The 13,811-nt window shown below is 46.3% G+C and overlaps 1 protein-coding gene across 3 annotated transcripts in view; it reads left to right on the forward strand.

The window, feature by feature from the left end:
* Positions 1-13,811, forward strand: part of PAK3 (p21 (RAC1) activated kinase 3) — a 168,542-nt gene that overhangs the window by 41,798 nt on the left and 112,933 nt on the right. Inside the window, exon 1 of one of the 3 annotated variants that reach the window (XM_061445719.1) lies at positions 9,226-9,375. The exons of 1 other annotated variant lie outside the window; for it this stretch is intronic. The gene's annotated coding sequence lies outside the window, so the exon portion shown is untranslated. Of the gene's footprint in view, positions 1-9,225; positions 9,376-13,811 lie in introns of those variants that run through there. One more of the 3 variants, XM_061445722.1, reaches the window with a different exon arrangement.

Raw genomic sequence — 13,811 nt, forward strand, 5'->3', positions numbered from 1 at the left:
AGAACTGGTGTAAATAGTGATATCCATTGCTATAAGCAGCCTATAAACACCCATCAAAGAGGGAAAGGAAGATATTTCTATCTTCTCTTTCAACAAATGCACCTTTTTTTTTCTGTTGGCACCAGCACCCATTATTGTTCACAAGACTTTTCTGCATTTCTGTTTGTTACTTTATAACATTCAATAACTTAAGCTTTTAGCAGAATCCTATCAACAGCAAAAGCAATTTATCAGTCAGTGTGTTCATCTTTCCCTACTGGTTCTGTCACCTTAGAGCTCCACCCTCTCCTGTGCAGTTAGAAATGCAACTGTTATGTGTGATTGACCATGGGAGGTTTTGCAGACCGAATTCACGGCTAGTGGAAGCAGGCAAATTTCACTTCAGTTTACCTGAACTCATATTCTTCTGTGCCAAAAGAAGTAGCTGACAGAACTGGTTTAATGGCGGTATAACATTATCTGATTGATTGCATGAAGTACAGTAAAAATGACCATCTGAGAGCAAAATTAGTACCGACATAGCATCCTTAAAAATCCTTCCCTTTGGATCCAGTCATACTATGAAGTGGAGAGGGGAGCAGGAGTTCCAGTAGCTCACTGTTAGATGTTGCACTGCCCCATCTGATGGCAGGGGGCTGTGCTGACAAGAGGGGGATCAGACCTTGGCTCATCTGATGAGTTCGTGCCTGGCACTGCTATTGCACTGCACTGCCTTATCTGAAGGGACTTTAAAGCTTGTGGCCATTTCAGGTTATCTCTTATCCAAATGAAGAAACTGGGGCACAGTAAGAGGAAATGCTTTGTGTGGAGGGACCCATCAGGCTCAGAGTGGAATTACAGTAGTCCCTGTCTCTTGAGTTTTGGCTTGGTGTGCTACCAGCTCAGTGATATTGCCACTCAATAAACATGCTTTTTCAGGTATTTATGCATTCCTTCAGGTATCTCAAATCCTGGGAGGATACAAACCTCTCTCTTCCTCAGTTAAGATATGGAAGAACCTCATATGAGGTCATAGGCTTGCTGCTTCTTCTACCATGACTCTTTAAAAGAGAAAGCAGAAGCTGATATTAAAAAACACCACCCAAACAGAAGCCCCCAAAGTTGGATACAAGCTTTAAAAAGAGCCAGTCCTTTGTTTGCTTTTCCTTTTACAGGCCACCTTCCAAATATACGCAGGTTAACTGTATTACAAGGAGTGGATTAACACAGAAAGGTTCTCTAAAGCAGACCTGTTGAAGTTATCCTTAACATTAAAAGCAGAGTGTTTGTTTTCTTTAACATGGAGGCCAGCACCAATAAAAACACCAGTGAAGGAGGCCAGTATTACTAGATCACATGTCTGCTTTTATCTCACACTGGAGTTAGAGTAGAATGATTTTTGCTTGGAAACTTTGAAGCTGGACTGCATCCTTTCATGCTGAAATCATATCTCCTGCAAGGATTATTGGAGGATATAATGTTTCCTCCAGCTTCTTATTTTCTCCACTCCTGAACTTGGACTCTTGACCTCAGCTTTTCTCTGGTTATGACCAAGCACTGGCCTTCAATTGAATAGCTGAGCTTTTTACAATCAGATCAGCTTCTGCTCTTGTAATTTCAGACTCATTTTGTGACATTGATATTGTAGATCTTAATTAAAAGCCAAACATTTTATATCTTGGGTAATGACCATACAGGAACGGCCAGGTTTCGCTCCCATGTGCGTAACCATCCAAAGCATTCAATATGTGTGATTGAAGTGGAGTTGTGCACAGGGTGTCTGCGGGCTCCTTTTCCTCTTTGTGTCCCCTCTGCAGCACAGCTCTGCACCTGGCTTTGCTCTGCGACCAGGCCATGAGTGGCAGGTAACACAGGCTTACAGGGCAGGGTTAGACGGTGGGTAGTAAAGATATCTATTGCTTGGCTATGCCACTGTTTCTTGCTAGCACCAATGGGGGGTAATTGCATTGGATTGTCTGTGTAGGTAAGGTTAGATGTACTATCCAGGAGAGTACTAAACCTGGACAGCCTTCTGTTCACAGGACTCAAGGTATTTTTTAAACTTTCAAATTATTCTTTATTAACTGGATATGTGCTTTCTCTCACTGAAGAGATGCCAGGGAGATTGGGTTTTGGTTGTGCAGCTACAGTATCAGCTCAATTATACAGCTACTGATCTTGTAGCCAACAAATTTGAATGTCTTTGAATGTTTGAGACACCAAACAAGATGCTGGAATACGGTCTTGAAATCAAACAGCACTGGGTTTGATACAGTCATGTGTTATCACTGTTAACAGCTATTTCATGGGCATTTCTTTGTTGCAGGAGTGTAAAAGTCAGGATAACTAGGTACCTCTGCTGTATCGCCCTGTGCAAACTTTGCCTTCTGTCAACAAGCCCCAGCCTGATAGTGTATGCATTACTTTCTGGTGAGAGTGAGACTTTCAGGGTATTTTTCAGACATGCAGATCAAGGGAAGGTTACTTAGTGAAGTCTTTCAGGTTGATTAAACTGTTGTCCAGAACACAAAATATGCCTGAAGAAGTGGGACTGCAAGTGAAGTTTTGCCTCTGAATACAACAGACGTTATCTTCACCCTGAGTGAAGTCAGTGGTAGAAGTGTCTCTGGTATTGATGGGAAGAGAATCAGTACCTAGCAAAGAGTTTCAGGATGCTCATTTACCAATACTTGAATTGCCTGCACAGGTGAGGACCTCACAGATACAAATTCTATATTTTGTAAAAATTAAAATGCAAATAGTGATATGTTTTGTGAAGCCTTTTACTTGAAACCTGACTGTCAACCAGTTATTTCAAACTAGCCATCCTCTTGGGCTTCTAAGTACCTTCACTAATAACACTTGTTTGATTCATTAGTGTAACCTGCTGGTCGTAGTGAAAGTACAGTAAACGGGCCTGTAATTCACTGTGCCATGTAGAGATAACTTATTAAACAAACACAACACAGAACAGAAAACACTTCACCAAAAGGAGACATTAACCATCGCTAATTAAAACTGAACTTGAAGCTGTCAGTCTCACTAGTAGAACTGTGGGAAACGCTGCCCCTCAGTGGTAGTAAGGACTTACTGCTTAGGAATAGTTGCACAATTATTTGCTCATCTTCCTGCGTACGTTGCACAAAGGGTGCAAAGCCTTGAGTCGCAGCCTGCCAGTGCACAGTAAGTGATGGAGTCTGAGAAAAGCAAGGCAGCAGTACTCGGGGGGGGGGGGGGGGGGGGGTGGTATTTCCAGAACATGCTGAAAGGGGCAGAACTAGATCCCAACATTCTTTGTACCCCAGTGAGTTCCTCACCCCTGCGCCAGCCCTGCTGAACTCACAGCCTGACAGTCCCACACGGTAAGAAAACAATGAACACCTTCAGTTTCCACTGCAGCTGAAAACAAGCTGTGTGCTTTATGCAGGTGTGTCACAGGCAGACAAAACCACAGTGATTCCTCACATCTGAGCACCCAGGCTTCCTCGCTGCCTTTAGGAGAAGGCATTCCTGGGTTTCAGGCACTGCCCTAGGGAAACTTGCTTCTTTTTCTCTGTGCTGCCACAGTCTATGGATAGTCTGGGGAGTCAGTCTCCTGGGCTGTGTAGTTTGCCTGCAAGAAGGTCATTATCATCTAAAAACTTAGAATATGTTCTGCTCCTTGGCCTCACAGGTCCAATTGCCTTGTGAGGACAGTCAGACTATTTACACATGTATTTGTGTGGCTTCTTTTAGCTGTTCTTAAAACCATTATACTGTCAATACACTATTTTTTGCCAGTGGTATGTATTTGTGTCAACCCTGGTGTGTGATAATTGATTGTCACCTATGATAGGAGGGGCATTTGGCGGGAATGCTGCTGGAGTCCAGCTGTGGAATGCTGCCTTTTCCATTGCTGTTCCTGGAGGGTCCCAAACTCTGACATGTCTCCATTACCCCACCACAAGAGGGTGTAAGCTGGGAGACTTGCTCGTGGTTGTCTGGATTGTATCTGCTGGACAGTAGGCTTTTTGGGGATTTGCCTTTTCTATGCAGGATTCCATCTGTTGGGATATAGTTGGTGAAACTGGGTTGCCTCCTAAGAAGTTTTCCAGTGTAGAGACAGGAACATGTGAGCAGGAACAGGCTCAGACGATAATAATCATCAATTTTTCTCTGCTGCTCTCTAAAGATAGAAGGGAAAGGAATGGATTCTGTGAGCAGTGAAGAAGCTGCTACCTCACCATTGCTTTTAGCTTCTTTTTCCTGTGCTCACAGCTTTTTGTCATGCTCAGTGGCAAGTTCAGTGTGAAGCTTTCACCGAGCTTTGGAATGCCTTCAGCTGAAAACTTGTCCCACATCCTCCATGGATGCTTTTTAGAAGAGCCAAACCTGTCTGAACAGTCACACAGACACTTTGTCTGGACCTTTCTGTTTCTTCATAGTCTTCTCCCCTCCTAATTGCCTCCTTACAGAGCTTTAGAGAGGGTCTTCTTTTGGAAACATCTGTGGAGCTCTTCTTTGGAAACTCATAAGTTACCAACCATCCATTTACCCTGCTGAATTAACAAGCAGATGTTTGGCTACAGCATTGGCCAAAGTAAAAGAAGTGGCAGTGAATAAAAGCACCATTTTCCAATAACACCATCAGTAGCATGATATAAAAATTGCCAAGTTTTGAGGAGAAACAGTTGTTGTCATTTTTCTCTAGTAATTATTTCAGATGAGCAGAGTGGGTTTTTACTTCAAGTTCGTGGTTTCTAAAAGCATTCATTTCCTTTGGGAATTTGTCTCTGTTTTATTAACAGCAGATTGTTTTCTCATATTGTAGCATTTATGGGGAGAAATCTGTAATTTTTATACACACTGACAAGTATATTATTAATAAAATACTGATAATAGCAGAAGGAAATCAGTTACCAAGTTCTAGAAGAAAAACTCAAACAAAAAAAGGGGTAATTGAAGAGCATGTTAAAATAGTGACCCAGACATGATCTCCAGAAGTGACCGGCTGTTGCCAGCTCCCTCTTTCATATCCTACATGATGCCCACAGCCACTATGTAGCTTTGCATTCAGTGTGTAATGATCTCTGTATGTGCAGTAATTCCGAGTCAGGACTTTGTGCCATGGGCTGTGGGACTGACTGTTGTGTAGTTTCACTTTTCTCCCAGGAGGAGAGCAGCTGAACACAGTGAGTAGCATAGCTGGGGGCTTTTTAAATGGGGAGTGTTGCTGGACACGCGTATTTCGATGTCTCCCTGAGGCCCTGTGGGTATCTGTACTTTAACTGAGGATATTTTTCAGGACTCAGCCTGTCAGATCTCCTGTGGTGCCTGTTCTTCAGACTCATGCCCTCTGCTTGCACTCCAGTGGTTTACCCAGGGAAATCATAGCAGGACTGATGTTGGGGCTGTTCAGCCTGGAGAAGAGAAGGCTGCATGGAGACCTCATAGCAGCCCTCCAGTATCTGAAGGGGGCCTATAGGGATGCTGGGGGGGGACTCTTCATTAGGGACTGTAGTGATAGGACAAGGGGTAACGGGTTAAAACTTAAACAGGGGAAGTTTAGATTGGATATAAGGAGGAAATTCTTTCCTGTGAGGGTGGTGAGGCACTGGAATGGGTTGCCCAGGGAGGTTGTGAATGCTCCATCCCTGGCAGTGTTCAAGACCAAGTTGGACGAGGCCTTGGGTGATATGATTTAGTGTGAGGTGTTCCTGCCCATGGCAGGGGGGTTGGAACTGGATGATCTTAAGGTCGTTTCCAACCCTAACTATTCTATGATTCTATGATTCTATAAATCACACTGAGATGGAGTGTGTGCATGTATTGAAGAGGAGAGGGGAGGGAGGAAGTTGAGCCTGCTTGCACACTTAATAGGAAACACTTCCAAGGGGAATTCTGCTGGCCTAGCACACCTCATGGCTAATGCACATTTGTTTTCCCACTTCCCAGAGCTGTCTGTTTTGCTGGAAGGTCTCAGAGCACACACCAGCATGCCTGTGAGATGGTGGCTGATACACTGCAGGCTTATGCAGTGACTCTCTTCCCATATGTTCTGGAGGATTCCCTGATGTATGGAAACCTTTGGCTGTTCCCCATACCTGTCACCTGGTTGTACCAAAATATGAACATTTGAAACCAACAACACCACCTGGTGTGAATTCACAGTGTATTAATGAGTGCTGCTCCATAGCTGCCACATGGGTCCTCAGACACAGAGCTGAGAAAAGGCATCACTCATTGGCATGAAGCAAAACACTGTTTCTTTGCCCTTCTCTGCCTGTAAAACTGTCAGTGGATTGCTCAGTGCAGTCTTTAAAAGAACAACTTTCTTTAATTACAAGCAGACTCGTAGTGGAAGCGCTATCTGGTAGCAGAAGCAAGGCATATGTGCAGAGAGGACACCTACATCTTTCTGGACGTTTTAATACTTCCTGCTAGTCAATAAGCGAATCTCTGTGCCTCTCAGTTTCCCCTGTGGAGACATAGAATGAGGTGTTGTAAGGCTTCATTTAAGCACCATCTGTGAGATGCTTTGAGATCCCTGGGATGAAGGGAAGGTAGTGGTGGATGTGCGTACTGGCATTTCCTGGAAATCAGACCTGTATTTTGGGGTGTGAGGAGGGATTTGCAATAGGCTGGGTTAGATTGTTAATGGCAATTTGCTTTAATTGCATTGTGGATTTGTTTGCATCAGCTTTACGCACAGTCTTGTTCCTTTCCTATTCATTTGGGGAACCCAACAGGGGATGGTTGATTTCCTACATTCATACACAGCGGAGAATTTAAAAACTTGAAAGAATCAATAGTGCTTCAGTGGTTTCATGAAACTGACAATTTTTTTCGTTGGCTTTATGAAACTGCTAGATTACACCAGATGGATTCATTTATCTCACTATGTCTTTATATATATATTTAGATGGCTCCCATCTCTGTGGGACTTGTGTGCCTCCCAAGTATTTTAAAATAGAAAAAAGCTGTTTCCTTCTCTGCCTTGCTTTCTATCTAGCCCATAAGAGGAATAGCTTGATTAGCTTATATGGCTTGCATTTGTTGGGCTGGATACTAGCATTCCCTGCATGTTTCTGCGTGAAGAAATGAAGCTGAGGAGAGAAGTTTTGCATTTACTTCTGAATGAACTGAGATCGGGGTTGTTTGTATCTCCATGAGGCAAAGTAAGTTCCATAGTGCGGAAACACCGCCTGGGAAGGATGAAATTCCCAGAGTCTTGTCTGACCCCTTTGTCAATGGCTGCAGTGCTCCAACAAGAGGAAGAACAGTATGAAGGGCTTTGAATATCACAGAAGAAGACCAAAGTCTGTACTTAGTGAGAAACCAGGCTGTTCTCCATTGCCAAGCAGACATCTGCTGTGTTTTACACGCCTGTGGTTTATTTCAAAGCATAGGGAGTTGCAGCAATGAAGCTTCAAGACACAAATTCATGCATCAGTGTGTCCAGGTGTGCAATCCTCAGGATTAGATGCAACCTTCTGGCCAGGCCCACCAGGAAAAGGGCACTCCTGCTGACACTGTTCATCCGGGAGGCCACGGACACCCTGAGGCTGCGGGACAGATGCAGGCAGCTGACTAAGCAACTCCCTTGCTGTTGGGATGTGAAGGAAATACTTAACACAAAACTGAGCAGAGGTAAATCTGCAGAGTCCAGAACAGCAGGTCCTGAACGTGCCACTGGACATGCAGATGGCAGCAGCATTGACTGTTTTAATGCAGCACCAGAATTTAACATGGGGTTAAATTCCACCATGACACTGTGAGCAGGTGGCTTCTGGGGCAAGAGACCTCAGCAAAGAGTGTCCCAGTCATCTCTTAGAACACCTGCATCACCTGATATGAGTTACTTGTGAAGCAGAGTTTAGAAAAGCCTTTTCCAACCCATCTACTACCAGCACCCGCATGCCTCCAAACAATTATTAACCATTATTGGGAATTTCAATTGCTATGTGTCCAGGCCTGCCCAGGCAAGCCTTCATCTTTCTGATCTGGGCAATGTGGTATGGAGCTTACCAAGCTTGCCAGAAGCTGTGGAGACGTTTTTAGGCTGATGCCACCAAATCCTCATTACCAGTGGCATTGCTGTGAGCTGGAATTCAGTCAGCTCAGGTATGCCTGTTAAGTGCTGACTTAACATTTTCCTCTTAGTCTTTTGGTCCATGTGCTCAGCTCTCTTCCACCATCTTTTCTCTTCTTGCCTTTTCTGCCACAGGTCACTGGAGCACCACACTGGGTGGTGTGTGGCCAGGGAGGTGCAGAGGGGAATTCTCTAATGCAGACTTAGGGAGGGATGGTGTATCACTGCCTCAACTCCACTCCTGTGCTTCTTGGCTGGGGGAGATGCTTGGTGAGTCTGTTTCAACATGATGCCGCATGCTGAATGAAGAAATTAACATTTGCCTTAGTTAGCTGGATGTTCATTTGGTGCTTCTCTCACTCTGCTCCTCAGTCTAGGCATGCAGCCAGCTGCAGCATGTAGATCTGAGCCCTCGCTGGTCTGTAACATGCTGCGGGAGATGCTGCACGTTTACAAAGCACAAATCATAGAATCATGGAACGGTTTGGGTTGGAAGGAACCTTTAAGCTCAACTCGTTCCAAGCTTGTGGCAGGGGCAGGGACACCTTCCACTAGACCAGGTTGCAACCACCCCGCGCCGGCAGGTGCTAGGTGCGCAGCGGCTCCTCCCGCTCCGCGCCCACCCGGCCCTTGGCAGTAGTGGCCCCGCACCGCAGGATGTCACTGCGGAGCCGGCACACGCTCATGCCTTCAGCTGCATTTTGCAGCTTCCCCTCCCGTGCTGCCGCCGCAGCCGCTCGCCGCTGCAGCACCACCGCCGGCTCTCCCATCCGACCCCGGCCCTGGAGGCCGGCAGCGAGGGCGAGCAGAACCCCCTAGCTGGCTCCAGAACGCGATTCCCCCCTTTCAGCCTCCAAAGTAACCCCTGCCTCTCGGGAAGAACATTCCCGCCTGGGGGCCGAGCGCCCGGAGCGGGGCAGACCGGGGGGCCGCTGCCTCCCGCCGGGCCCGGACGCGGCCGGGCTGTGGGGCCCACGGAGCTCCCGCCGGCCCCAGGCTGCCTCCAGCCCCGGAGCATCGCGGAAGGAGGAGGGGGGCGAAAACGGGTTTCACTTCCGCCTGGTTGCAGGAACCACAAGCCCCCAGAATATATTAGAATAATAACAACAGAAAGGTTCCCCTTCAGCAGCCCGTGTTTTTGTGCCCCCCTGAAAAGAGAGGGTGGAGGGAGGAGGGGGAGAAAAAAAATAAAGGAGTCTCCCGGCAGGCAGAGCAATGTGGAGCTGGTGAGGACCGCGACCGGGCCGCCAGCATCCCGCCGGCAGCGCGGCCGCAGCCGGGAGGACGAGCGCACCCTCCCCAGCGCGGAAGAGGCCCGAGAGAAGGTCTGTCCTTTGCTTTTTTTTTACCTTGTGTGCCCGGCATGGCTCTGACCTGGGTGGAAAGGGAAAGGCAGGCGCCTTGCAACCTGCTTCACCAGCCTACAGCCAGCCAGCGGCAGCAACAACGCCCAGCCAGGGGGTCCCTGTGGGGCCGCAGGCTGGGAGGGACTGGGGAGAGCCCCTGAGCTACTTGTCAGTTCCCCTGCTCCCCGTGACAGTTTCCAAATCTTGTGCCTCCAAAGCACCTCAAGCCCTCTCTTCCTGTTCTCTGGGGGATCTGGTTGGTGTGAGGCGTCAGCAAGTATTGTCTGTATGGAAAATGCTCCTGCATGTGCCTGTGGTGCTGCCTGGGCCTGGCTGCCGGGGGAGCACTGGGGTGCCACTGCTGGCATCACTGGCTGGAAAGCGCAGGGAGCTGGCAGATGCAGGCAGGGAGGGTGCAAGGCCAAGCCGTCTGTGGGCTCCTTTTGGTGAGGCCCCAGAGAGCCAGGTTGCTTCACCTCTGAGCCAGGCTGAGTTCATTCCGAGGCCAGATGTACTTTAAGTGATTCCCCCTTCCAATAGCTTGAGATCAGTCGCTTTTCATGGATTAAACATTCCCCAACTTTTGCCATGTCGTTATTTTTAATCCGAAGGCTCAGCGGGTTGGTCTTGACTGTCTTTGCATGAGTCACTTCCAGACTCACAGGAGGAGAATAATTGGAATGGGCTCCCTCTGAAGCCAGTCACAGCCTAAACCTGCTCCTGTTTGCCAGCGACGTATCCCGTGTGACGTAACCCATCTGCCTAACCCTTCCTGGGTAGATCTGATGCCCTAGTTTGAGGGAACACCATCAAGCTGGCTGAGCAGTTTGAGAGATTGGCAGCGGTGAAATGGAGATGAGCACTGAACTTCTGCTGAAACAAGACAGCAGGTTACATGAGCCCCCTTCCCCTTGGCTCAGGTGCAAGGCTCCTCTTTGCCATTGCTCCTGTCACTTCAGTGCAGCGTTTAGGTTTTGTCTTTTTGCAAACCCTGGGCACACTGAGATCATGTAAAAACTTCCAAGAAGCAAAGTACTGAAAGGGGTCCCAGCTTAAGGGTGACTCACTGGCTGCTGGAACATACACCATCTTCAAGGCTTGGTTTAAAGAAGTAACTGCTCTAACACACTATTGTACCCCCACTTGTACATTGTTTTCTTCACAAAGGTAAAACTTGTGGTGTGTGTGTCTTCAAGTAATTCTTATTTGAGTGAGATTCAGGATCAAACAGAAACTCAGCTTGGGATATGTATATCTTAACTAAGAGAATAAAGGCATTGACTGCTGTGATCTCTGGTATGTTTTAAAAGGCAGAGAGGCTGTTAGGGCTATTCCTTCCTAACTAGGGATCATAAATGTGTTGATTCTGTTTATCTCCATTTGCCTTTTTGAATTTATGTTTGATGTCTGAGATAGCTGAACATCCTGAACTCAAGAGTGCTTTTATGCCTCAAACCTGTATACTGGTAGCTGAGCCTGGTACTTTGGAAGTCTTGCCAGGACCCTGCTCCATTTAATAGTACTTAGATGTGTAGCAATGTATAAGGCAAGTGATTTGCTTAAGGCCACTGAAAGGCTGTAGAAAAAGGCCCCTGCCTATCACTGCCATGTGGCTGCACTTCCCATTGCTATTCCTTTCCTCTCGCCCTTTTTTGGCCAGCTACAAGCATGATAGCTGGAGTTGTTTAGGAGCTACTTGCCCCCATTCCCTAACAATTTACAGAAATCACCATCACAAGAGGGAAGGGAAAGTGCAAGTTGTTCAGTCCACATAGGTACCTTAGAGAAATGAAAGTATGGCACAGAAGAAATAAGGAGCAGTGGGACAATGCAGACTGAGCTGGTTTGTGAAAAAAGAAAACCCAAGGATTCCATCTGTCATCTTGCTCATTTCCTTCACGAAGTCTGCAGTATATTGAAGACAATGTGAAAGTTCATTTGAATTAGGCTCCTGACTCACGTCTGAGAGAGTGAGGTGACTTCTCAGTGGTCCCACAGTTAGAGACACGGCTGGCATCCAGCTGGTGTGTGTGGATCTAGTGGTGTGGTTAGTTGCAAAGAGTTTTAATAATGGGCTATAGAGAACAGTGGTCCTTTTGCCTGTGAATGTGCAGAGAAAGGGAAAGAATTTTCTTTCATCCTGCTTCCCTTTGAATAACTTCTTCTGAGGTCCCTTCTGCCTGTGATGTGACTAGAATTTGTGGTGAAGACAGGATGTAACTATCGCTTCCCGGTTGGCTGGAGAGGAAAGCCCTGCTTTAATCTGGTTTGGTGGTTATGTAGATCTGCTGCTGCAACATGGTTAGCAGGAGTGATAACATGGTGAAGTCTAACTCAACTAACCATAAATCCTTTGTGGAAACTGAGCCTTGTGAGGGCAGTCATCACTTCAGACTCAGTTACACTCAACTGTGAGCATGGGGTTTGTATCACATAAACATCTGCCTCAACACAGAGGAGGCCGTGCTGTGGGTCGAGTAACAGTAGTAAGATCTCACCTCTGATTATACTGTTCACTGCAAAGATGGCAAAATAATTGAGAGGTGCTTTACCTGCTAACCAAATACAGTCCTGTAGGTAAAGTACAGCATAGCTCTGAACAGTATGGCATAGGGAGACCCCAACCTGCCAGGAGGCAGCAGTGATTCCCCCAAATACCTTCCAGCCGTGGCAGTGTTACTGGAATAGTATTGTATGGCTTTCCCTTTTAAACTGGGTTTAGTCTACAGAAGCCAAGGAAATCTGAATATTTATCTGCATTAGCAGAATGGCATTGAATCCCAGATCCTTAGCTGCCATAAATATTTATTGCTACCTTAGCTGGCTTCAAACTGCATCTCTGGCTGATTGCCATTCCTAAAGGTTATTTCAGAGAGGTTTTGGAGTGGACAAACACACTGACACACCTCCAGATTTCATATTCCCTGATGTTTCTAAACAGATTGTCAGTAGCTGGCAAAACAACTAAATGAAGACAGTCAGTGAAGAAAGTATGGGCCCCAGAATACCTTTGGGCATCAATAGATACCACTTTAAATCATCAGATCATAGCTATTCCAGTATGCATAAGTACTCCCAGTCTCACAGTGCTCTCTGAGTGGTTTAAAATTGTGCTAGTTGAAGCCTTCTGATAGAACAAACTATTATCTCATTCTATTCTGAGATCCTATAGGATTTTTGATTCTGATTTTTCTCCCCAGTAGTCTTTCTTCCAGGTCAGGAAGGTTTCCCTGTGGAACCAGTTGTCCATTGTCACAGGTTCCTGGTCTGTTGAGCACAGCAGAGTATGTGTAGTATCTTCCTGGACACGTTGAGTCCATGGTGGGTGAACTGTTTGGGGAGTGCACTGGAGGAGGTTTCTGAGTGTAAAGCTCTGCAGTGTGGATGCTGGCTGTTGTGGGTGTTTTGTGGGTAGTGCTATAATTCATCTTAGCTGAGCAATGTCAGCCTGCCTTCATTCTTGATGTGTGCCAAGGGTCAGCTTAAGTACTATAAACATGTATTAATATTTACTAAGGCTCTATGGTATGGTCCCGAATATACCCAGGGAAAATCACAGAATAATTCAGGATGGCAGTGACCTGTGGAGATTTTCTAGTCCAACCTGCTGCTCAAAGCAGGACAATTTATAGCAGGTTACTCAGGACTTTGTTCAGTTAAATTAACAGTATCTCCAAAACTGGAGAGTCTACAACCTCTCTGATGCCATCCTAGTGCTTGACATGGAAACACCAATATCTAATCAGAATTCCCCATGTTTCACCTTGGGTCTGTTACCTTTCACTGTACGCCTTTTGGAAGAGGCTGGCTACATATTTTCTGTACCTTCTTGTTAGATACAGGTATGTATATGCATACATAGATAGAGAGTGAAGCTAGAAGAGATACGAAAGGGGCCTTTTTATAGATGCTGCTGGTTGCAGGCAGCTTTACAGTTTTTTCTATATTCTGATTTTTTTTTTCTCTTGACTAGACCTTGTTGAGACAGGGTTTTGGAGGCAGTGGTAGTAGTAGTGCCAGAGCATATGTAGTACACTAAGATCTTCATATGGTTTGCTCTGATGTGAAGATTGGCACAGCTACAGCCTTGCAATGAACCTGCCACTGCCTCCTACATCCTGCCTCTGAATCCAGCATTATGTGACAGGCTGTGGACTGTGTTACAGGACTGGACTAAGTTCTGAATTACCTGTCTCCTTCCACCTGGGCTTTTCTGTGAAGCTCTTGGAGTGTCAAGTGCTTGAAACCCATTTGTTGGCATGTTTTTCCCCTAGGAAATTAATTTGATTTTGGAATGGATCCATCTTGCAATATTCACACAGTGTAAGACATTTCCTGCCCTGTTCCTGCACTGTCCAGGTGTGCCCCAAGTGAAGTCACAGAGCAGTGTGTCAGCAGTTTCCCTAACTTCAAAC

This window comes from Pezoporus flaviventris, unplaced genomic scaffold (genome assembly GCF_033815535.1).
Source record: "Pezoporus flaviventris isolate CSIRO_AGI_PZ_B2104156 unplaced genomic scaffold, CSIRO_AGI_Pfla_v1 ptg000005l, whole genome shotgun sequence".
NCBI classification, from domain to species: Eukaryota; Metazoa; Chordata; class Aves; order Psittaciformes; family Psittacidae; genus Pezoporus; species Pezoporus flaviventris.